General features: G+C 48.2%; 2 pseudogenes; one reads left to right on the top strand and one right to left on the bottom strand.

Annotated features, from left to right (window-relative positions):
* The first annotated feature begins 461 nt into the window (after positions 1 to 461).
* LOC149356018 (uncharacterized) lies at positions 462 to 24,396 on the top strand (annotated as a pseudogene).
* On the bottom strand, positions 18,455 to 21,484 carry LOC149356019 (uncharacterized; annotated as a pseudogene).

The following is a 24,396-nucleotide window of genomic DNA, read 5'->3' as shown; positions in this document are numbered from 1 at the left end:
CACCCTAATCCACAAGCAGGGAAAAGCACCGGGCTTAGAGAATCTCCGCCCAATATCACTAACCTCCTGTGTAGGTAAACTACTAGAGAAAGTCATTCAGAGGGGGCTAACCACATACACCGAAGAGAATGATGCGCGGCCGGCTGAATTGGTCGGATTCAGGCACGGCCTCTGTACGCAAGATACCATGCTCAGACTACATAACGATGTAGTCAGCGACTTCAGGAAAAAAAAATACGAAAGCCATTCTAGGCTTAGATCTCAAGAAAGCTTTCGACAACGTCAGCGACGACGCCATTATCGACGGGCTCGCTGAGCTAGGAGTAGGCGAAAGAACCTACAACTACATTAGATCATTCCTGCGAGATAGGACGGCGATCATCAGCTTTCAGGGCTTAACATCGGAGGAGTTCCCGTTGGGCAATAGAGGCACTCCGCAGGGGGCTGTGCACTCGCCCTTCTTTTTTAACATCGTAATGAGGAAGCTCCCCCGTAAGCTTGGGCATCTCGATGACTTAAAACAAAGCATCTACGCGGACGATGTGACCGTCTGGATCTGCGAAGGAAACGACTCGTCCATCACATCCAGGCTCCAAGAGGCAGCAGATATAATCAGCAAACACGCAGAGGACGTAGGTCTATGCTGTTCGTCAAAAAAATCGGAGCTCCTGGTAATGACCAGCAGTAGCGGGAAGATAACTCCAGGTACCAAAATTAAAGTCAACGGGAACGAGGTTCCGAGAGTAGATGAAATTAGGTATGATTATCAACCGTAGGGATAGTATGAAAACCCTGATTAAGAAATTAAAAAACCAGGCGGAGCTCGTAGTCAGAGTTTTTAAGAAGACGTGCAACAGAAGGAGTGGTCTCACGGAGGCTAGTAAATTCAGACTCGTATAGGCTTTTGTCACGAGCAGAATCTGCTACGCGACTCCATTCCTAAATGTCAACAAGAGCGAAGAACGGGAAATAAACACCATAATTAAGAGATGCACGAAGTGCGTTCTAGGGCTCCCCATAACTACTTGTAACGACATTCTAGAGAAAATGGGGTTGCATAATGAGTGGAAGAGCTGGCTGAGACAGTCAGGATATCCCAGAGAGAGCGACTCGCAGGAACGACGGAAGGTAGACAAATCCTCGACTGGGTAAACCTACTAGCGCCCGGGGAAGACGAAAGTGTCAGGGAAAACATAGATCGAGAAATCAGAAAGCATCTATACGTGTCGCCCATACCGAAGAACATGCACCCCGTACGCGACGAGGGGAGGAGGAAAAGCAGAGCCAAGCACCTCGCCAACAAACTGGACAAACTCCCGCCGGGATCGGTCACCTACACCGATGCACCAATCGGGAAAGAAGCCGGCGTAACCTCAGTCGCCCTATTAGACACCGGGATCGCCATAGGAATCGAAAGAAACCGAGATCTACCGCCGTTAGAGGCGGAGGAGATTGCAATGGCCATTGCCATTGCACGACTAGGCGTGAAACACGTCGTCAGCAATAGCAAAGCGGCGGTTAGGAATTTTAGTAAGGGTAGAGTGAGCAATTCTGCTGCCAAAATTCTGAACGAGACGTCTCTCGCCGAAAGTGTGACTATAATCTGGACCCCAGCACACGCCGGTCTCGCCGGCAACGAGGCTGCCCACATGCTCGCCCGCTCCTCGCTACCTCGGGGTGCTGCGGACGCCTCCACAACATCAGCTAAAAGCAAATAATGTATTGGTACGTTTAGGGATGTAACCGAAAATCTGAAGAAAGACCAGAGGATATATCCGCCACCGGATAGATCCCTGAGTAAAAAGGAGTCGTACGACTGGAGAAGACTCCAAGCTCGAAATTTCTTCTCGCCCCTGTTGAGGAGTTGGACGGGTGCCAGAGGGCGGAAGAGGGACGGTGCAGAAACCGAAATTTGTAAATTTTGCGGCCACGTGGCAACATTAGATCACATAATTTAGAGATGCGTTCATGCCCCAGGGTGCAACGCGATTAAAACTAGCGATGAATGGGAGACCATGCTGAGAACCTCCGACGAAAAAATCGCTGAGGCTTAGCTAAGGTTAAGCCTAGTCAGATGCGAAGCATATTGATGGCTAGGCTTGGTAATACATGGCTTTTCTTGGTTGACGTTCATCCCGCTCTTCATCGGTATCTGTGGCACGCTGAAGCTTTCGCTTCTCGTTCAAATCAGCCCTGCTTCTAGGCGGCATCCCAACACCTGGCCGCCTCGTAAGTGCCCGGAGAGCGAGGCAAGCTCAGCTTTATACCGCTGCTGTAGCGTCACGTGGTCAGCTGCAGCGCCTCTGATGTGGAGCCGCCACCGCCGCGGCCGACCGCGCGAGCCGGCAGCCCATCTCTCCTCTGCTGTGACGTCATGTTGTCACGTGGTCAGCCGCCGCGCCTCTGATGTGGAGCCTCCACCGCCGCGGCCGACCGCGCGAGCCGGCAGCCCATCTCTCCTCTGCTGTGACGTCATGTTGTCACGTGGTGTCACGTGGTCACGCTAAAGGTCAATGGTAGCTCCACCGCCGCGCTCGACGGGCTGTAGTGTAGCTCTAGTATTATGCTTCGCATAAAATCTCAGCGCTTCACCGTCCGCCTGGCGGCCGAGGCTGAAGTCCTCTTCTCCTAGACGGGATCGGATGTACTCCGGCCGCGGTGCGACAGACTGCCTCCCCGGATGCCTGCGTGCGGACCCGGAGGTGGCTGCCGCGCCATATTCGGCGAAAATAAATGTTCTTCCTCCTCCTCCTCCTTAGATCTGGTTACGCTTTGTGTAATACATGCATTCTTTGTGAATTATTCGGGAAGCACTGAAACAGGGATTGAGAGGTTTGTCACCCGCCGAACAATGAACTCGCGGCAGCAAGTCGACAGTGTAAGGAGCGCTTCGTTCACAACCCGTTCCGCTGTTTTTACATATCACGACGAACTCAAGTCCAATGGTTGGCAGGTAGGAAAAGAACCCAACGGCGTGAATGGGCCGCTGTCTGTGTGTGCAGGAGTCCCGCTGCTGCGTCTGCCTCGTGCCGCCGTCCACCCTGCAGCTGGACGAGACGCTGAGAAGGGCGTCGACAGCGTCGACAGCTGACGAGACGCTGTCGACGCCCTTCTCGGCGTCTCCGCCGGTCCTCGTCTGCGCCAAACTGGGGACCATCCCCCGCTGGGACGTCGACTGGGCGGTAAGCGATGCGCTTTCCCGGGCGTCACGCACCTCTTGGCGCTGCCAGCTGCCTACACTAGCTCCCAGTGATAGATGCGAAATAAATTTTATTTGGTTCTCTCAAACCCACTGAACAAGCTTTTAACTTGTGCACTGTGCGTGGTTAACGGTTAATGAGCCAGTGTCTTCGAAAAGGCGACGTCGTCGCCGGAGTCGTTTCCGTGCGCGATAAATCCACGGAAAATCCCCAGAGAAGCATCCTAGGTGTCTCACTCAGGCGGGCCTCGTAGGTGGAAGGTGGGCCACCTCGGTCACGTGACCTGGTGACGTCGTCGCAGCTTACCCATCGGATAGTGAGCAAACTGCCCATCTGGAGAGTTGCCAGTTAAATTAATGATTGGCCGCTGCAGTTTGCTCGCGAAGAGCAACATTGGTCGCCGAAGCCCCACCGGTGGCCGCACCTGCCATCGCTTAGCACTTCACCACTGCGCCAAGAGCAGTATGAGGGCGCCTAGCGATCGATGAATATAAAGTATATAAGGACCTATTCCGCATATATCGGCATTACTCTATTAACGCTATCGTGTGGCACCCTTATGGCGGAGTTCAGTCTCCCCTCTGATTTTATTGGAAGGGATTCATAACGCTGTAAATGATTTTGCTTTCGCAGTTCTGTGTGGATTACTGAACCGAAAACTAATCCATAACTGGTCGGTTTCCTAAGAGTTACTTCGAGCAGTGTGGTTTATTGTATATGCCATTTATTAACCTAGCTGATGGTAAAGCAACGCGATTGCCTTCTAGTTCCTTTCCTCTATATACCACGGGCACATGGGCCCACTTTATGCACATTTAACCAATGATCACGAAAGCCGATGCTCATATTACAACACAGCCGTTTTCAATGCCTATCGACGCCACCGAAGTATGATATTTGATCGGCAACACTTAACTCTACGGACTAGTTAACTTCGACTACAAAGAGACCTTTAAGCGCGGCACCCAAAGCAGCGATGCAAGGTCTCGTTTAAATATTTATTACAAGCACGTGACATCGGCCAGCAGCTCAGAGTCGCTCCACTGCTGGCGCCTTCATGCCTAATACTAAAGTTGATTTTTCCTTTGCAAATACAATTTAACTCTGCAATAAATTAGTGACAAGGGATTTTTTACGTGTGTGCTTTGTTTACGTTGCTGGGAATGGACTTTTGCGCCAAAACTAGGTGCATCAGGCATTGCCTCAGTCAAGGCCGCCTTGGAATGCGTTACTAACAGGGAGTTTATGTAGTCTTGTATCTGTTCGGAAGTAAGTATTGTCTCGCTCTTGACTGTACCTCTTCCCGTTTTTAGGCCCTTACCCGATAACTGTGGCACTGCAAAGGGGCAAGCGGGTACCTTAAAAGCAACGTAAAATACACGGACCATGGCTGGTGTTTTCATTGTATAACAAATTCCTCTCATCCGTAATGTCGTCTGCAACCCAGTGTCCATCACTGAGCCTTGATAGCTTTGCGGGAAGGTGTGTCACGGGAGCACGTAAGACCAGTACAGCCGTGTTCATACTCACGACGCACAGTTCAGCTGACGAAGCAGCAATAAAAGCATCGGCTCAATGGAGGCAGGTAGCGAAGGCCGTGGAGATGATGACAGCGCCCATGAAGCCAGCGAGGTTTTCAGCAAATATACCTCACGACGGCGCTGAGTTTTGCTGGTATAAAGGGAAAGCAGCCAAGGTGTCAGGCAGCAAGGAAGAGGCAGGTCGAAGCACCGGATGATTGAAATTTTTATGCAGGGAAAGGTCACATACATCGCATGATCGTCCGAACATTCGCTTTCATTGTAATAATGGCTTGGTGGCTCATGCCGGATATTGACACATAACAATACACTGTAGCTATGGCGGTCAAAATTCGAAAGAATGCTGAAATTATTCAATAATCAGTGAGTGGGAAAATTCCAGAACGGTGTTTAGGGATCCGCGATAGCCAGCAATATGTCAAAACTACTGCAAATAAATAAAAAAATTGTCTCTGGCTTAGCTTAGTTATGCCTGGATGTGCGTAGCGAGAGGTACGGTTAATCTTATTGCTTAGCTTGGCTATCTTTATGCTTACATCTTTATCGTTTAACTTGGTTATCTTTATGGTTACATCTTTATCGTTTAGCTTGGCACGTCTCAGTGATTGTTTTATTGTTACATATCGTTAAGTTATGGTTGCATTAGAGTGTAGACATTTTTAAAGAGTAACGCATTTATTTTCAATGTCTTCATCTTGTTGTTTCTCAGTTGCCACAAATGCGACCCAGGCACGAGATGCCGAACTAGACTACGAAGCATCCTCATCTGAACCCACTGGTCTGGCCGCTTCGTACTTACGACACTTCTCGAGGCATGCGGCTCGTTCTTCCTCCGCCTCCTTGGCTCGCTGCCTCCTCTTGGTTTCGTTCCGATGACGAAGCCTGGCTTCTTTCTGTCTCTCCGACTTACTTTTCATACCTGCTGACGAATCCCTCCGAGCCGACCCTCCTATATACACGATGCAACTCCGGCTCCTCCTCTGTTGTTGCAACGCGATTTCACCTGCTCCTCCTCTGACATCATACCATGGCGCGGCGAGCAGCGCTGCCAGCTGCGGCGGTTGCCAGGCAACGGCTCAGCTCGCGGTGTGGCCACCGACTACAGCGAAACGGGGAGAATACGGACATGTAGCTCTCGCTAGAAGATCAAAATAAAACATCATAATGATGAGGAATAGTAGAATGAAACTTGTACGACCCCTTTCCCGAGCTCTCAGCTGTGGTTGCTTGTCATCGGCTTAAATGGCTCGTTTAGATCCGCGTGCTGAGCTTTTCGGTACCGAATTTCTTGGTCGAACAATGCATCGTGCCACTTAAAACACACTGACGGTTTGTCTTGTTGTTGAAGACCACCTCAAAGATTTTCCTCGCCTGGTGTTCTTTATTTTTTGTAAAGCCTTGCACTTATCAAACGCTGAAGTGCATTCGCAGATAGCGTAGTGCGCGCACAAGTTTCTTCCCGTTGGAAGTTTTGACGAGCATGCATGCTACCTTAGCCTAAATTTAGATTTGTATTACTAAGGAGCGCTTAGCCTGGGTTTCCTTGTTTAACTGTACCAGCGCTGTTCTGCATTGATGCATTGATGCGATGGGCCAACTAGCCCAACTTCAGGCATGCTGCAGATGTTTACTGTCAACCCGAAGATCAATAGCCACTTGACTTTCACATGGCGCCAGATCTACAGCTTTTTAACTTCGTCATTCAAGTTGATACCCTCTTCCCATATTCCCGCATTAACTCTTCTGGCTACCTAGATAGTTCTAGCTTACCTGGTCGCTGGTACTACTGACGAGCAGTGTTAAACATTTGCACTTTGAACCAGTCTCTGTCACTCTAAGTCATGGCATCCCTGGCACGCAGTATTTCTCTTTATGCTGCTAGTTTCGTCATTGGTCGCGCTCTTATTCGTGGAGGAAAAGTGAAATTCAGTATTGGCAATTGTTTCCACCCATTTGATCATATAGGTGTTTTCTGAGCACTTTTTTCTTTCCTAACCAGCCGTCAAGCGTGCTGTTCATAGCAACTTAGTCGCACTCTGGCTCTGCGGAGCAGCACAGAAGTTGCCCAGAGCCTAGCTTCAACTGTGACCACGGAATGCGGCCGCAGGTTCGATTCCGGGACACTACAGCCCGCGTGCACTCGGCGCGCTCAGTGCGTCCTTGCGTGCCTGGGGGACGCGCGGTTGCGGCCGGCCGCTGGTGGTTCGTCGGGGCTGCGACACGAGACAGGCTGCCCGGCCTCTCCGTCAGCCGCCAATCCTTTGGGCGGCTGCGCATTTGACTCCCCGGCGTGAAGGGTGCCTCAAGCTCGGCGTTTGTCGAGGACCACTGCTTGCGCGCGCTGGCGGGAGTGCCTTGCCGTGAGATCGTCACCAGCATGGCCTGCACAGACCTGCGCGCGCAAGCAGTCGTGTAATGTGTAATGTGTAATGTTCGTTTAATCTTTTATCGCAAATAAATGTGTGTGATGATCCCCAACAATGTCTCCGTTGTGTGTGGTACACTGCCCTGTTTTCTTTTTTCTTTGAATAGTCCAGCATGTTAGGCTGCGTTAACGAGAATAAAGCCATTGCGGGGAAGATGTTCTAGGCAGAGTGCCAGTTAAGGATGACCTTCCTGCCGGATAGCAGAGAGAATTCTCTTCACACAGAACGTAGATTGTAGCGCTGCCTTTGGATCTGAAGGAGGCCCAGCGCAAAATTGGCGAAGCTGGAATATCTCAATTTTGTGTGGGGCAAAGCGTAGCTATAAGGAGCCGAAATTATTTTTCGTTCTTAAAAAACGAGTTATTGTGCATAATAACAAAGTACTAACTCATCAGCATCCGCCCAAGCGCAGCGGCATGGTCACAAAGAAAAGCTATAAGGTTTCGTGGAAGCTTCGATGTTGAAGAAAAATTCTTCCTGCTTCAGGAATTGTACCACAATGCGAGCCGAATCAATTCAGCCTCGTCCTGCCACCCACTAGCCGCCCTGCTTAGCTCAGGGGGTAGAGCGACTGCCCAGGCCAGGAGGTGTGCCCAGGTTCTGGTTGTATCCACGAAACAGTGCGAATTTCAGACAAAGCTCTATATCGCTTTTATATGTACCCATTACAAGTCTACTCCACCTTGAGAGATTCCCCTAAACTTCTTGGACAGACTATTAGTCACGAATTGGCGAAACGTAATGTTAAACAGCGTGTGTCTCACGAATTGCACTGAAAACAACTCCAGGGCAAGTGTTTTTGGTTGAGTTCAAGGAAGTATGCGTATGGTATTCTAGAACCTCTAGGTTTCGGCGAAGGAAAGAATTTAACTGGGATACCGAATCATGCAGAACAACTTGTACAGTAACGGACAAAATTTAGTAGATTGCAAAACATAGCACACCTTTGCCTAACTACCAGACTTGACTGTGGCACCAGTGTGACACTGGACACGGGACGCAGCTAATAGGGACGCTTGGCATTACACGGCGCTGGCTGCTGGGAGAGAAAAGCATGACCAGATTAGAGCGCTCGTCCTTAATTCGAACTTTAGCAGGGAAGGCGAAGTGGTTTTTGTCAAGAAAGTGTCCGCGGCGAGTACGAAATGCGGAGGCTCACGTGAAGGCACAAAAATGATAAAAAAACTGCGCGCAAACGCCACATTAAGGCTTCGAAGAAAAAGGAACAACGCAGAAAGAGACGGTAAAGAGGGGCGGGAGCCAACGAAGTCCAACATTTTCGAACAAAAATTTTTAAAATTGAAAAATTGTAAGGTGCTTTTATGTAAATATTGAAGGCAGTGGTCCAGTGTTCTGATATGTAGCAAATTTTTTCTTTTAAAGTGTTTCCATCGATCGCATCAAAGAGTTAAGACTGCCATAGAAATCCAATGGGGGAACGTATTTCACCTTAGCAAAAATGTTATTAGAAAAAAATGCTAGACTACCGTTTGCTGATCTGCGGATATATTGATTGTTTTATGGATATATTACATTATCTGAAGAGACTGCCCTCATAAAAGTTTTCTCGCTCAAAAATGTTTTTGTCTAGAATTGTTGTGTATGGTTGTAAAACAACCACTACACTCCAGTCTATTCTCAAGATCTCCAGTCTTGAGAATAGGAACTACTTTGCTAGTTTTCCAATCATCGGGAACCGTGCTTGTTGATAGTGACTTCCTAAAAACTAGTACGAGGTATCTAGCTGACCATTCTGCGATTACAGATCATGAATATCATCAGGACCTATTGATTTTGATGTTTTTAGGCTCAACAATAAGGTTTGGTTTGGTTTATGGGGTTTAACGTCCCAAAGCGACTAAGGCTATGAGAGACGCCATAGTGGAGGGCTCCAGAAATTTCGACCACCTGGGGTTCTTAACGTGCACTGCCATCGCACAGTACACGGGCCTCTAGAATTTCTCCTCCAAAGAAATTCTAGCCGCCGCGGTCGGGATCAAACCCGCGTCTTTTGGGTCAGCAGCCGACCACCATAACCGCTGAGCCACCGCGGCGGCGCTCAACAATAAATTCAGTACGCCTTCTATCGATAAGCTTATGTCGTCAGTTACGCGTGTTTCAACAGCGAACCTAGTATCCGCTCGCTTGTTATCGTCTTCACTGAAAACACTTGCAAAGTATCTATTGAAAAGATCGCACATTTCAGTCTTATCACTTATAGGGCCGCTCTCTGCGCTTATCTCCGCGACTTTTTTCTTTGGTACTGCCAAGTGTCTCCAAAACTTTTGAGGTGATTTTCGTAGAAATTTTTTCAATGTAAAGTTATAAAACTTAAATTTAGATTCTTTTATGTGTGACCTCAGATTACTACTTAGAGCTAGCACGTCACTCAACGCAGCCGGATCGAGTGTGCGTCGGTACTTTTTCCTACGCCTGCCGATTTTTCTTTTTAGTTGAATAATGTTCCTTGTTATCCAAGGACTGCATGCACGTTTCTTTTTTGTGACCAGTGGCACATAACGAGTTATGCACCTATGGACTAAAGATTTGAATTCTAACCATAGTTCATTAACAGTTACTGATTCGTTACAGCTTAGTTCTTCAAACGGGCCAAAAGCAGTAATCTAGCTCGTCAAGTACGGCGATGTCGTCTGCCCTATTAAAATGTCTAAGATGACACTTCAATCGTCTTCTTTCGAACAGAAGCAAAGGACAATTTCATACTAACCAAACAATGATCGGAAAGACCAGGTAACACTTCTACCTCCACCGGCTGTGACAAAAGACCTTGAATTAGAAAAATAAGGTCTAAAACTGAGTTGCTGTTACCCTGTACTCTTGTGTACTCTCGTACTACCTGCTGAAGCCCATGAGAAAAGCACAAATCTAGAAGACCGAGCGCTGCCTCTCGTTCACGTTGGCCCGCCATCATTTCATCCCATTTCACATCCGCGACGTTAAAATCCTCCGCGATTATCGCGTTTTTGTTTTGAATTCGCAAGTGGTGTAGAAAGTCGTTCAATGCATCAATGACGTCTGAAGTTGCGCCCGGAGGACGATACAGAGCGCCAATTAAAATTTCATGTGTTCCGCGATAGACTCGGCAAAAAGCGGATTCGATGTTATGAGGGCCTGAAATAACCGTGTGCTGTATCGTATTGTCAATGAAAATAGCTACGCCTCCCCCTAGGCTGCTGCTGTCAAATCTGATAACGCCGTACCCAGGGGGCATATCTCCGTATCCAAGATATCAGGGTGAAGCCAAGTTTCCGTGACAACTGCGACATCAGGTTGGTGTTCTAATAAAACGTGCTCCAGCTCCTCTGTCTTATTAACAAGACTGCGTGCATTTATGTTTAGTATATGACATTCATTTCCGCTTGCCTGTCAGTCTTGAACAGATGGAGAAGCACTCCTCCGGGTAGGCGTAGAAGCTCTCTCTCGGGCAGACGTGGAAGCATTTGATAGCGGCTGATGAACCTGATAACGTTCGCTTGTAACGTCATTCCAAGCATACGTGACCCCATCTATTTTCAGCTTATCAAAAATTAAAGCCACTTTTTGTCCGTTGTTTCGGCTATCTGCAGCACTCTTCCAAAGCTTTTGCCTTCTGTTCCTGACGATACTTGAGAAATCTTCGTGAACGGAAAAATTTGTATCCCTCAACTTCTTGGTATTTTTAAGTACTTCTACATTTTCATTGTAGTTGCCAAAACGCACAATTACAGGCCTGAGACGCTCTGTGCTTGGCCGTCCTATCCTATCGCCACGGAAACGCCCAGTTTTTCATGAAAAACACCGCTTACTACACTGGTTTTTAGCTGTTCGTACGTTTCATCTGGAGCCTCACGAATACCGTGAACGACAACATTGTTTCGACGAGAACGATTCTCGAGGTCGTCGATCTTTCTCAACATGTTATCCATGCTTGCACGCAAACTAGATAGTTCTTCCTCAGAGCCGCCGCGGTGGCTCAGTGGCTATGGTGCTCGGCTGCTATCCCGAAAGACGCGGGTTCGATCCCGGCTGCGGCGGCCGAATTTCTTTGGAAGAGAAATTCGAGGCCTGTGTACTGTGCGATGTCAGTGCACGTTAAAGAACCCCAGGTGGTCGAAATTTCCGGAGCCCTCCACTACGGCGTCTCTCATAGCCTCAGTCGCTTTGGGACGTTAAACCCCAATAAACCAAACCAAACCAAACCAGTTCTTCCTCAGACTCCTCAAGCCTTTTAGCCAATTCACTCACATGAGATACCACCGTTTCCATGTTAGACAGCTTTTGCTTCATTTCTGATATATCCGCCTTGATTTCGTTTTGACCGTCAAGAATAGTTTGCAACAAAGCCGCCGTATCGGGCCCCGGGTTCGTTTCAATATCGCCACAACACAGCAGAATGCTAGAAATGACATCGCAACACTCAACAGCAATAGACAAGAGGGCATGTGGGCTCGGCAGCACTAGCAAGCCAGGACAATCGTCCCTAATACTGCTGTACTAACGTTTTTCACTAACCTGGAGAACGGTGACAAGTGAATTGTTCATTCTGTTCGCGCCGGTGCCGCCAAGCCCACTGCTGAAATCAGGGACAGGCAGGTTGAACGAAAACGCCTCCGCCGATAATGTCGATGCTCCTGGTGCTGTGCCGACGCAGCGGTTGCCGGTCCATTGCCATTCGTCAGAGCTTGTTGCAGCGGCTCGTGTTTCTTGTGCGGCGCAAAGGAATGCCGTATTCCACGCTACGTTGACGACACCATGTTCCGGTAGAACTTGTGCAGAATAGGCCAGCACCTGGAGGAGGGTGAGAAGTGAATTGTTCATTCTGTTCGTGCCAGTGCCGCCAAGCCCACTCTAACCCCCGAATGCAGAAATCTAACTTCACTCGAACTTGACTTCCATCGGTCTAAAGGCAGCTCCATCCTGTTTCATAAACCAAACTCGACTTGAAAGGCGACATGCGATCGACTTGGCTCGATCTCATTTGGTCCAAACTTTCAAGTCGGCTTAGGGGCTAGCTTGACGCTGACTTCGTAGTTCTTTCCAACATGGCCGCCTACCGAACGGACGTCGCGCGGAGAGTAGCTGCGTTCGAGTTCGCGTGCCACGCCATGGACGTTGCGTTTTCGGAGGCTCATTGGTTGACGAAGATCCCCCGGCCAGCTTTATGCGATCGGGGTAACCCCATGGAGCTGTACAACGACGAGCGGTTCCTCGCCCGCTATCGCTTCTCGAAGAGCGCCGTGCGGGAGCTCCTCACCTTGTTGCCTCTGCGCGAAAGTCCCGACAACAGGGGACAGCCGGTGCCTCCGATGCTGCAGCTGCTCCTGGCGCTAAGATTTTACGGGCCCGGCACGTTTCAAACTGTGACGGGGGATCTGGTGCGGATCTCGCAGTCTACGGTGTGCCGCGCAGTTGACATGGTCACCTTGCTGATTGCCCAGCACTTGCGCCCGATGTTTGTGCAGTTTCCAGCCGTCTCGCAGCTGGGAAATCTGATGCGGGACTTTTATTATATCGCCGAATTTCCTGGTTTAACCGGCTGCATTGATTGCACCCATGTCCGCATCAACAGCCCTGGAGGCGCAGATGCGGAAGTGTACCGAAACCGCAAGGGCTATTTCTCCATCAATGTGCAGGTGAGCAATGAAAATTGAAGTTCTCTGAACAGTTACGACTGTTCAGCTCACGCCTATTCATTCGTGCAGTGCACGTGCTGTCATTTTTCTTCTATCCCCGCGGTGCTACGAACGTACTGCAATCACAAGCATGCTTGCCTGAAAGACGAGGGTTCAATCCCGCTACGGCGTCACTACGGCGTCTCTCCTAGGCTGAATCGCTTTGGGACGTTAAAAAACTTCGAAAACAAAAGTATGCTCGCGTCGAGCGCTGGCAGATAGGGAAATATGTCTCTTTGGAATATGCGAACGAGGTCGAGCATTTTCTTTTGAAGAAAATACTGCGTTATAATGTAGCATCGTTCTCCATGAACAGAAACACTGTACGTCGTTATTACTTTTTTTTTTCTTGGGTGCGCATGAAAGCGGGTTTCGCGAGTGTTCAGAACTGCGCGTTCTTAGCGATAGGCTGTCGTATCAACAGTTACATTACGAGTTGAAGAAATAGAAGGCGCCATGTGTCTGCTTGCTTTTGCTGATTGGTCTTATTGCTGGTTTTGTACAGGCTGTCAGCGGACCCCAGCTGCAGTTCTTTGACGTTGTTGCCGACTGGCCAGGCTCCGTCCATGACAGTCGGATATTCGACAATTCCCGCCTGCGGGTACTCTACGAGGAAAGTCGGATGCCTGGAGTCCTGCTGGGGGATGCTGGCTACGCATGCCACCCTTTCCACATGACACCGCTGTCAGACCCTGGCCCAGCAAATTCGCCGCAAGGAAGGTTAGTTAATATGTTGCCAATGTCATTACATGACAAAGTTCAATCATCCCGCAGAGGCACCTTGAGTCTCAAGGTGATGGTGTTTGGTGCCACCACATATCTCAGTTGTCCACACATTAATCATATGCCCGAGATTGGAAACAGAAAGACGACAGCACTTTCCAGAACTATACACATTCCAAATACCAATGCACCCCTCTTTATTCTTAGGTGATGACTGCATGTTTTCTTTCGATATGGTTCTTAAATTTTTAGCTCATATAGGCTTTTTACAAGTTATCCCTTATTCCAAATAACCTCAGCCCTTCCTCATTGCTGAGCAGAAGGCTAAGCTTAGCCTTAACTGTCAGATTCCTTGCCCATCTTGCTGGATAGAGTACTGTGGTTGAGGCTACCTGGCTTCACATTTTACATACCGCAATTCTTACCACAATTTTTTGGCGCTATACATCACTTAAGGCCATTCCACCTGACTTACACCCTCCGGACGCACTATAATCATGCGCATACTCACTACTCTTTTAGGCCCTATACCCCCTGTTTTGCTTTTAACACGTGTACATATTTTAACCTCAGCCAGACAAAGACCTTGTTTTTGGCGCTCTTTGGCTGTAGCTGCCCTTGCTCCAAAAAACTGATCATCATCACAAAGTTCGACCACACTTTCTAGCTGTTGCATTACACCAACTCAATATTTCTTTATCCATGCAAGTACCAGAAAGCCCACATCAAGACCCGTAATGTGGTCGGGCGAGCATTCGGTGTCTGGAAGCGCCGCTTCCCTTGTTTGGATATGGGGCTCCAGCACAAGTCGAAACATGCTGCAGTAATCATTGCTGCCTGTGCAGCACTGCATAACTTCGCGTGCTCGAGGAAGGAGCCGCAGCCTCCTATTCAGACTGCTCCCGCCCAGAGTGCCCCACTCAACCGCACCAGCACGACAGCAGCAAGGCGGCCACAGCACCTGCCACCTGCTGATGCTGTCACCGACAGCTTGTCAGGAATGCAGGCACGACGGGTGCTCATCCAGAAGAGCTTCACTTAGGTAAATGTAACAGAGAAAGGCGGGCTAGTTGGCGACTATTATTAGAATGTATCTTGGGACAGTGCAAAAAGACAGCGGACGAAGAAGAGACCAACAAGACAGAGCGTGGCACTTCAACTGAGTTTATTACACAGGTGCGTCAGATTTATACATTCATCGCAATCACAAACTAACCTAACAAGCGACCATCACATGACACTGTTGTGCTGCCGTGTACGGTACAGCAAATTATCCAGACATGCAAACTATTGACCACACAAGTGCATGGAGGTTTTGCTGACACAAGAGCTGGATTCCTTCTTAATACAGTAGGCTTCGTACGCTTCTCTACTTACTTTAAATGCAAACTTTTAAGTATGAAATGCCTTTAGCTAACGTTGTCGGCATTGTGGTGACGTCACGCCGAGACCGAGAGCCATCATCCGGGCATTGAATTCAACTCATCCGGGCTCTGAAACGTGAACATCCGGGCACCGTACGAGACGTAACGAGATTCAACGAGACTCTCTAAGCCCTCCTACGGGACCGGCATACAAGCGCCGGTTGCTCTCCAAACGAGTCACAAAAAATAACTGCTGCCAGTGTCTTCTCAATGTTTATCAAGATATCAGTCGAGCTGTGCATTTGATAATGCACGGAATTATAATTTCCGATTTCTAATAACGCGTGGAAAAAGCAACTACATGCCACAATGCACTTTGTTGTCATACGTGATCTGTTAGGGGCTTTGAGAGCAGGCCGCTTAGAGAAAGAGAGCGAGAAGGGCTTTCGGCGGAAAACTTTCGCTCCCTCCCCAAGGATGGCGCTGCGGTCCCACACTCACGCATGTAAAAGACCGGCCGCTTGGCCTTCAAGCTGCTTAAGCCGAGCAATGTAGCCTGTGTTAGGCCCGTAAACATTTCATGCTTACTCTACTCTCGGTTACGGGAGAGGCGCAATTTTTTTAAGACGAGGCGGGCAACCACGGCAGTGGCGACAATAGTTCGCCACATGCCCACCCGCCGCCAATGCGCCTACTCCTGCGTGGTGCTCCTGAAGTCTGACGTTTATACAAATTCCAGTTTGTCCATTGTAGCTTTTGCGAGGAAGATTGTAGTATTAAGCACGCAGACAGATTCGCCCCGTGCATGAGCGGGGTCGTTTATCGCATGAATACCCCTGTCCAGTGGCAAAAGCTACATTGGACAAACTGAAAACTTCAGGAGCACCACGTAGGAGTAGCCGCATTGGCGGGGGGATGGGCATGTGGCCGACCATTGTTGTCACTGCCATGGTTGCATGCCACGGTTCCACGAAACGAGTCTCTAAAAAATTTGCATCTAAACTGAGTCGAGAATTGTATGAAGCTTAATGTATTAAGGAAGAATCTGGCTCTTGTGTAAGCAAAACCTCGGTTGACTTGATAAAGAGTTTGCATATCTGGATAACATGCTGTCCCGCACAAGGCAACGCACCAGTGTCATGTGATGGTGGTTTGTTAAGTTTTGAGATGGATGTATAAATGTGACGCACCTGTGTAATCAACTCAGTTGAAGTTCCACGCTCTGTCTTGCTGGTCTCTTCCTCATTTGTTGTTTTTTTGCTCGGCCCCAAGATACATCCTAATCACATAGGTAAGAAATACACGATTCGCTACATTCTCTCATGCATATTCAATCAAGCATGTTTATAATGCACAGCTCCTCATGCTACCCATATCCCTACTTTTGTGCAGGAACTAAGAAATGCTACAATTATTTCTCAGCTTGGGAATCTTTTCAGTTGCGAGCTTGTTGCACTAACAGGGTGCTACTCTTCAAGTTCAGTGTCCTGCATTTGTTGCTATGGCGTTCTGTTTCAAATGCTATTTTTCAAGAACGCTGTATTTATCTTGCAGGAGATGAATACCACTGGGTCCGTCCACTCTTGTCACTACATGGACGTGGAGGCTGCCTAGAAAAGCTCTTGTCTGTGACCCTGCTGCTGAGGATATTAGTGGAGCTCAGTTCATTGTTTTAAGAACTGCTGCCTCGGTGTCTTTGCTTACACACGTTTGGTTTGGTTTGTGGTGGTTTTAATGTCCCAAGGCGACTTAGGCTATGAGAGACGCCGTAGTGAAGGGCTCCGGGAATTTCGACCACTTTTGGTTCTTCAACGTGCCCTGACATCGCACAGTACACGGGCCCCTAGAATTTCGCTGGGATCAAACCCACGTGTTTTGGGTGAGCAGCCGAGTGCCATAATCACTCAGCCACCGCAGTGGGGCAGATCAGTTTGTGTTATCACTTCAAAGTTGTGTATTTTGCCTTTTCAAGGGATGCGTGTTACGAATCAGCTATTAAATGGCGCACTTTTATTTTTGGCTAGTGTAGAGTTCAAAATAAACGATTAATGTATTGTTTTTATTTGGTTTGGATTGAAGATGGTATAGAACAGCCAATCCTTCAGCTGTTAAACTGGAGCCTTCTTTTCAGGGAACTAATGCGTGAGCGGTTGGTAGTGTATTGTCACTCTCTCTTGTCTGTGTCCAAAGTGGGAGTTGGTTGGTAGTTGTCATGGTATGGCGCAAAAGGTTGATTCTTTTGGTCTGCAATGTGCTTCCCGACATGATTCATACACCTCTTCTAGCTCCGTCTCTTGCGAAAAAGGTGCATAACGGGCAGCAACTAGCACTGAGAAAGAAGTAAAGTCTACGGCAGCATATGTGCCAAGAGGAGTGCAGGCATTGCTGTGTCATGGTGAAACGCGCCAAAAAACAGTTTGCGACCCGTGAGCATTTTGAATTTCCGTGTGTAAAGGTAATGGTAGTACACTGAACTCCTGTAGCTCTCGCAGAAGCTACACAATCTGTCTGCAAGTAGTTGCACTCAACAGTCTGTTCTTGAGCCAAATGCACCTGATGTTTGTTAGCTGCCTTGACCTATGTCACAGTCGTGGTGGACCACTGAAAAAAAATTTATGACCCCTGTAGTGTTTGCGACATTTTGTTTTGTGGTTCAATGAACAGTTGGTGATATGACTAGGTAGTTAGTTCTAGCTTGGAAGTGTTTTAGTGAAATTATTCACATGCAAACACATAGCATAGTGTTTTTTTTTACTTGTACCTGCAGGTACTCGTTGGCTGTAGTTGCGCCCGCCTTCTTGGAATAGTACCGATTCCACTCGACGAGAACTCGCATCTCTTGAAATTGTTACAGGCTTTGGGGGTTCAAAATAGCAGAACATGAGTGCCATCAGCAAGTGCTTGGTGACGTATGCTTCTTTTAAGTCTTTTCCGTGCCTTGTGAAGGTTGTCGCAGGAATGTGGTGCCCATGTTTTCAAGGATTGAATTACTTCAGCATAGTGGCATTGCATTGACTCGAGCTCTGGGCGAACCTAGTAGAGAGCATAGGAGGAACCGCGTTCTTTAAGGGTTTAGGTTCTTGTGTAGGAGGCCTTAGGTTAGACGACACAACATAGATAATAGAACTAGGAGAGAGCAGTATTGGCCTTTGAGCACTTATGGTGTTGACTCTTCCATGAGCATAGATTGTTGCGACTCTTCATACATGGAACCTTTGCCAGTGTGGCCTGAATTTTCCCTACCGATTGGTTCTGCAAGCCGTGCCAGGGGAGGATTTTCGTTCCAAGAGCAGCCAGATTTGTAGCATACAGCAGTGCATACTTCCGCGAATTAATTACTGTTTGAATACAAAGACCCACAAGCACCATGTAGCCATAGCAGCAGGAGGAGGAGTACCATGCCTCCCACTGAGTCATGTACTTAAAACCATACGGGTGCCAATGAAGTGACGTTATGTGGATTTGCCACATACTATTCGTGCAAGCATTCAGACAACATTCCAGTTTCTTTCACTTGTAGGCACTGTTTTATTCTGGTGCCTCTCGCAGCCTGCGAAGCTGTTCCAGTTTGATATCTTTTTCTATTTGGAGAATCTCAATTTTTAGTTCTTTTTCCTGAATATCTAGAACTTTTTTCTCTCTTCGTTCTTCGAGAAGACTTTGGTGGTCCTCCCGCATCAGCTGGAGGCGCACCGCATGTTCTTCTCGAAGTAGATAGGCTCTGACATCATTTTCGTCGGCCAGAGACCTCTCCAAAAGGGCCATCCGCCCTCTCGGCGCCCTGCCACCATCGCCAGTGGCCACTGCTTCAGCAGCAGTGCAAGCGTCAGCTCCAGAAGCAACTGCAGCTGTGCTGGGAGCATCGGTAGGTTCCACAGGTGTATAAAATGCACCGCTCTCCTGCTGAGTTGCTTCTGGAGCTGCCGCACTTGGGCCAACAGGAGCCGTTGATGGCTGCTCCTCGTCAACAGGAGGAGCTTCCCAGTCTTCCTCTGTAATAAACAAAAAGTAAAAATTAGTGGGAAAATAAATCTAAGCTAACAATACATTACCCTCCTACCTCAATAGTGCGAACTGTTGGGTCACTTAGTAAACAGAAATTATAACGAAACCTTTATAATGTTCCTTAGAAGTAAGTGAGGCATCAGTTGCCTTTTTCAGCACCAAATAACTGCCATTGCATCTTTGGGCCATGGTTTAGGTGTTCTGTTTTGGTCTGTTATATTCTTCGCAATTCGCTCTGAGCTATGCCTCATGGCCTCACTTTTGTGTTTTTTCTGCTAATATGCTAATATAGTCGTGCTGGCCCAGAGTTTTTACACATGTGGTTATTCTTTCATTCTGTGCCTGCACCTTTTTGTTCTTTCAGTGGATTTCATTATTTTTTAATTTTAGTACATTTCTGATAATTTGTGTGTTTCTCCCTTTTGTCCTGTGTTTTTTACAATCGTTTCCTTATAATTACTTTCAACCTCCTTAGCCACATATATGCGATACCAATGCTAAGGTGGGGCATACAAGAAAAGTGAAGAACACTGCAGCCTGTGGCACAGCCTATAATGGGTGTGTGTAAGCTACTCTACAAAGCTGCTATTTCTCGCGTCTCATTATAGGAGTCCTGAATCAAAGTCACTGTAAACTGTTGCACTGTGGTTGTATTACATTGGCAGTGCCATTCCTGTAGCTAGTATTACAATTTCCTTTCTGTTTATCTAATATAGTGCATTGTACAAATAAAGTATGCACAAGTGACAATTCAATGCTGTGTTGTGCCACAAATTTTTATTGTTGATGCTACCTCCATAAATATTACTGCACAGTTTGTGTACACACTGCTGCCACTAGTGCTACTTTTCAGTCTGCACTAATAAGCACGTTGTTAGGCCACCAAATTCAGGGCTACAGAAAACACTCCTCAAGTAAAACCTCTGCAATGCAAAACACAATTTGCTTCACACTAGCAGTCAGATTCCGAAAGTATTTCGAGCATTGCACAGAGGCAAGCTGCAATATTATTCAGAACGAGAATGTTGTTAGCTTATCCCTCAAGTACTACCATGTACAAGTGCACACAAATATGAAAATGTATGTGGAGTGCATGCATAATGGAACTGCATGAAAGTTGACATTCGTTTAAAGAGATGCCGGAATGCCCAGCCGGGCTCAAAAACACGAAATAAGCTGGTGAAAATGTCATAATGAATGCAGTTCAGGTTGCAGCACGGAACAAGGTTGCTACATCAGTGCCCGACGGTTGACTCGCCTCCTTTCACTACAGAAAAACAGCATACCACTTACATGCATGCGCACCACCAAGACAGAATGCCTTCGGAGTGCTGTCCAACAAGATGCAGCTTGGAGCAGGTCATCCATTTGCATTGTCAACCAATGCAGCCTTGATCTGCACAAACATTCAGCCAACCCCGTGTACAGCAGCTTGCAACAGTGTTGTATTAAATGAGATTTTTATAATTTGCTGTAGCTGAACCCTATAATCCTCACAGTAGATTAAAGGCAATAAAAAAATCGAAGCAGCGTCACTTGCAACAGTGCACACTGCCATGCAAAGTGCCCTACCTGCATAGTGGAATTCCATGTCGCCTGGTCCATCGACAATTGGCTGCAAGAGCCTAACTACAGGCAAACTTGCCACTGGCAAGAGGCCAATGCCCCTGTCCGAGTCTGTTTGATTGCCAGCACGCGTTGAAATGTGGCTGGCAACAGCCAGCACTTGTTCACTTTGCGGGCTTATTGCGCACTCTGCTGGCCCTCCCCGTGAAAAGAAAACAAAAACATATAGCACACAGTAAACCTAGTTTTAATAGATGTAAAATGTGGCATTCAAATACTGTTTTGTTCATGAAGTCCCATACAAAAGCAACTGAAGGCACATCATTGCGCCCGGTGTTGTTTTCGCTCCATTTTTGTGCCACTAGTCCCAATAGTGTCATGAACGAGTAAAGGTAGGTTACTCTATGCACAGCCTTCCGGATTTTCAATAGTACCAATCAACTCTCAATCGCGCAGCAAGTTTCCTCATGAACATAAAGTTCGCCAGTGTTGACGTCGTCTGAACTAGGTCAGCGGTACGAATCGTCCGTTGTCTGTTCGCTGCCGGCCTGACGCGAACGCTCCATCGCATGGTATTGCCCGCTCATCGTCGTCTTCTATGTAGCAGAAATCTGTGCTTTCGCACTGGCTCGAGTGTAGTAAACATTCTCCGTAGTTTTTATGAATCAAGGAGGCTGTACAGGATACTGCTTGCGCATTATTTACACGATTAAAGCAGGCTGCATTTATCTGCATTCGTAAATGAAGCAGAGTGCACTTCGCGGGAAGCGTGATTACGCGCCAATTTACGCCTTATTATACCGTTCCTAAAACTATGCATTCCAGCACACGCTGCTTACGAAGACCAAGTAGAATAATCGCGCCCTTATCCATGGCACACGAAACATGCAGGAACAAGCGTTTGTAAACGGCCTGAAAGCTGCGCTCACCTGTCTGATGGCAATCTCTCCGTTTCCTCGCATCCTCCTCCTTTTATTTTTGCTTCATGTTGTTCCAGCATTTTTTAAGCTGGTGAGGGTCGCGTCGGGTCACCCCGTGGTTGCTATTAAAAATTCTGGCAATTTCTTTCCATGTCTCGCTTTTTTTTCGCCAGCAAAGACGCATCCGTTTTTTTGCACTGAAGTATGTGCTGATGTGCCTTCACCAGCGCCGTTACCAGCTCCTTTTCTTCAAATGTGAAGCGAGGCGCTGGTCTCCGCTGACAGCCCGAGTCTTGAGAGTGTTGCGACATTTCGCGATTTCTGCTCACGTGGATAACGTAGGTAAACAAGCCTTGCTGGTAGGCAAACGTGAACAGAAAAGAAACAACGTAGAAAAAACTGGCTATGGCTCAACTAGAATTGGCTCAATGTGGGACACGTTGCCAACCAAAGACGTCATTCGAGCGCAAGCGGCCGGTAGCACTGAAATGTGGTTTTATTGTTAGCATTTTTCTGCAGAAGTCACTCACACCTAGTGCCTGTTTATTATTGCTGAACGAAACGCGCTGTTTTATACGAGTAAAACTTGCGTTATTATAATAGAATGTTGAATACTCTCTTTCCCAGACGAGCAATGCGCCCTCGCGTTCAAGCACGCGCTTCACTTGACGAAGCAATCAGGTTGAGCGTCTATGAAACACGAAACCAAACTTGGGGGTCCTGAAGTCGACTTGATGCTTCACGTCGACTTACCGTAGTCAAGTCCAAGCGCGATACAAGTTCGAGTGAAGTTAGATTTCTGCATTCGGGGGTAAGTTTTTCGTCTTTCTAGGCAGGTGAAGACATTTCCAACAACAGCAGTATTAAACGTGTTTTGCTGGCTTCCCTTGCTTGATCAGCCTAATTCCGTCACCAGTGCAGTATAAGACTTAGAGCGAATAAAATGCAATTAGAAAAAACTAAAACATTTTTGATTCCGGTTATGACTGACGTCGTGCGTTACTTGCCGGTTGAGGGATATTTTCATTGCAAATATTTTGCTAAGAGACTCCCGCTCAAGATTGCGCTTAATTTTGTTTGATCTTTTTCTTTCCTCGTGACACTGTAGCCAGCAAAGACCTCGCATTTCAAACTATTTATGCCTACTGTTTATGTGCCGATCACACCACAAGGAGTTAAATACGAATCACGTGGCTACTGCGACCAAATCCTGAAATGCACCAGGAAAACTCTACTTGGCACAGTCCTTCAATTGTTTGACTACCTTCGTGTTTTTTTTTCCTCATCACAGAGACTGCTAGTTAACTGCACTCGATTAAAGGGAAGTCGTTTCAAGAGTGCATGGCAAAGAGAAGAAGCACTTGGACAAAATACTGGCCACCGATTATGCGCGTTACAGGCACTCCGTCAATCCTGCTGGTGTAGGCTCCAGCTACTATCAGTGCCGACCACTGAGGGGAGCCTTGGGGACATGGAGGACCGCCTTCAGCAGGCCGCTTCCATAGTCGATGCGTATGCTATTGACTGTGGGCTCCAGTGTGCTCCAGCGAATCAGAGCTTCTGCATGTCAGAGCGAACCCAAAGGATAGGACAGCAATTCGCATCTCTCTATCAGGGGGTACTGTTAGAGAGGTGGGGGAGCTCCGTATCCTGGGCCTTTTCATTCACCATTGACTCAGACCGGACTCCACTATTGTGAAACTCAAGAGAGTAGGCGAACAGGTAGGGCGCATGATCCGCCGCGTTTGCAACAAGCGGGGCAGTCTGCAGGGCAGGGACGCGCTTCGGCTCGTCTACGCCTTCGTGACTAGCCGGATCCTCTACGCCGTGCCATATCTCCGCACTACTAAGCAGGACGAGGCGCGAATAGACGCCATCATCCGCAAGGCAACAAAGCGAGCCCTGGATCTCCCGGTGGCTACCTCTAATGCCAAACTCAAGGCATTGGGGGTGCTAAACTCCTACCAGGAGCTGCGGGAGGCCCACCTCGTGAATCACTACAAGCGGCTCATGCAGACGGCCCCTGGGCGCCGCCTGCTAAACCGCTTACACATCCAACACGACTGCACTCCAGAGGAGGCGGAGCGTATCCCAGTACTGTGGCGCCATATGCTCTGGGTCTCCCCGCTCCCCCGTAACATGGACACCGACATGCACGAAAACAGACGAGAAGCGCGGGCTCGGGCTCTTGAGAGACAACACGGCTCCCGACCCGGTGTATATTATGTAGACGTAGAAGGACCATCGCCCACAGGATTTTACACGGCCGCTGTCGTTCACCAGGAAATGCACGTTGATGGACTCTCCTTTCGAGCACCGAATTCAATGCGAGCCGAGTAAGTAGGGATAGCGCTTGCTGCCGCCCACGCCAATTCGAGAATCATCATCACGGACTCCCGAAAAGCATGTGATCATTACTTGGCAGGGGAGATCTCCCCCTTAGCTGCTTGCATTCTAAGACGGACTGCCACTGATCCAACACCGAAAAGAATCATTTGGGCTCCTGGCCACCAGGGCTTACGAGGTAATGAGGCCGCTGACGCGGCTGCCCGAGCGCTTATTCACCGGGCTCCTCATTCCAGCTCTTCTGGCTAGGAGACTAACCAGTCGCTGCTGCGATTCAAAGATATAATAACGCATTATAGCGACAACCACCGCCTTTTCCTGGCTCCTGAAAAGGGGCTGAGTAAGACGGAGGAGCGCACTTTAAGGCGCCTGAAGACAGGTGCTCTACTCTGTCCTGCAATCATAAAACATTACGATCCTAACACGGATGGGCGATGCCCGCACTGTGGGGAGACCTGTGATATCTTCCTCATGGTGTGGGCATGTACTCAAAATCCCCACCTCCCCCCTTTCCATACCCCTTCCAGAGAGGCATGGGAGACTGCCCTCCTCAACTGCTCCTTGCCTGAGTCCCAAAGGGCTCTGGTGAAACGGGCGAGAGACGGGGCCTCGTTATGCGGTGTCCCGGACTAG

This window comes from Amblyomma mixtum, chromosome 3 (assembly GCF_055824585.1).
Source record: "Amblyomma mixtum isolate Tamu chromosome 3, ASM5582458v1, whole genome shotgun sequence".
Taxonomy (NCBI): domain Eukaryota; kingdom Metazoa; phylum Arthropoda; class Arachnida; order Ixodida; family Ixodidae; genus Amblyomma; species Amblyomma mixtum.
The sequence above is the reverse complement of the archived record's forward strand: the minus strand, read 5'-3'. Positions and strand labels throughout refer to the sequence as shown.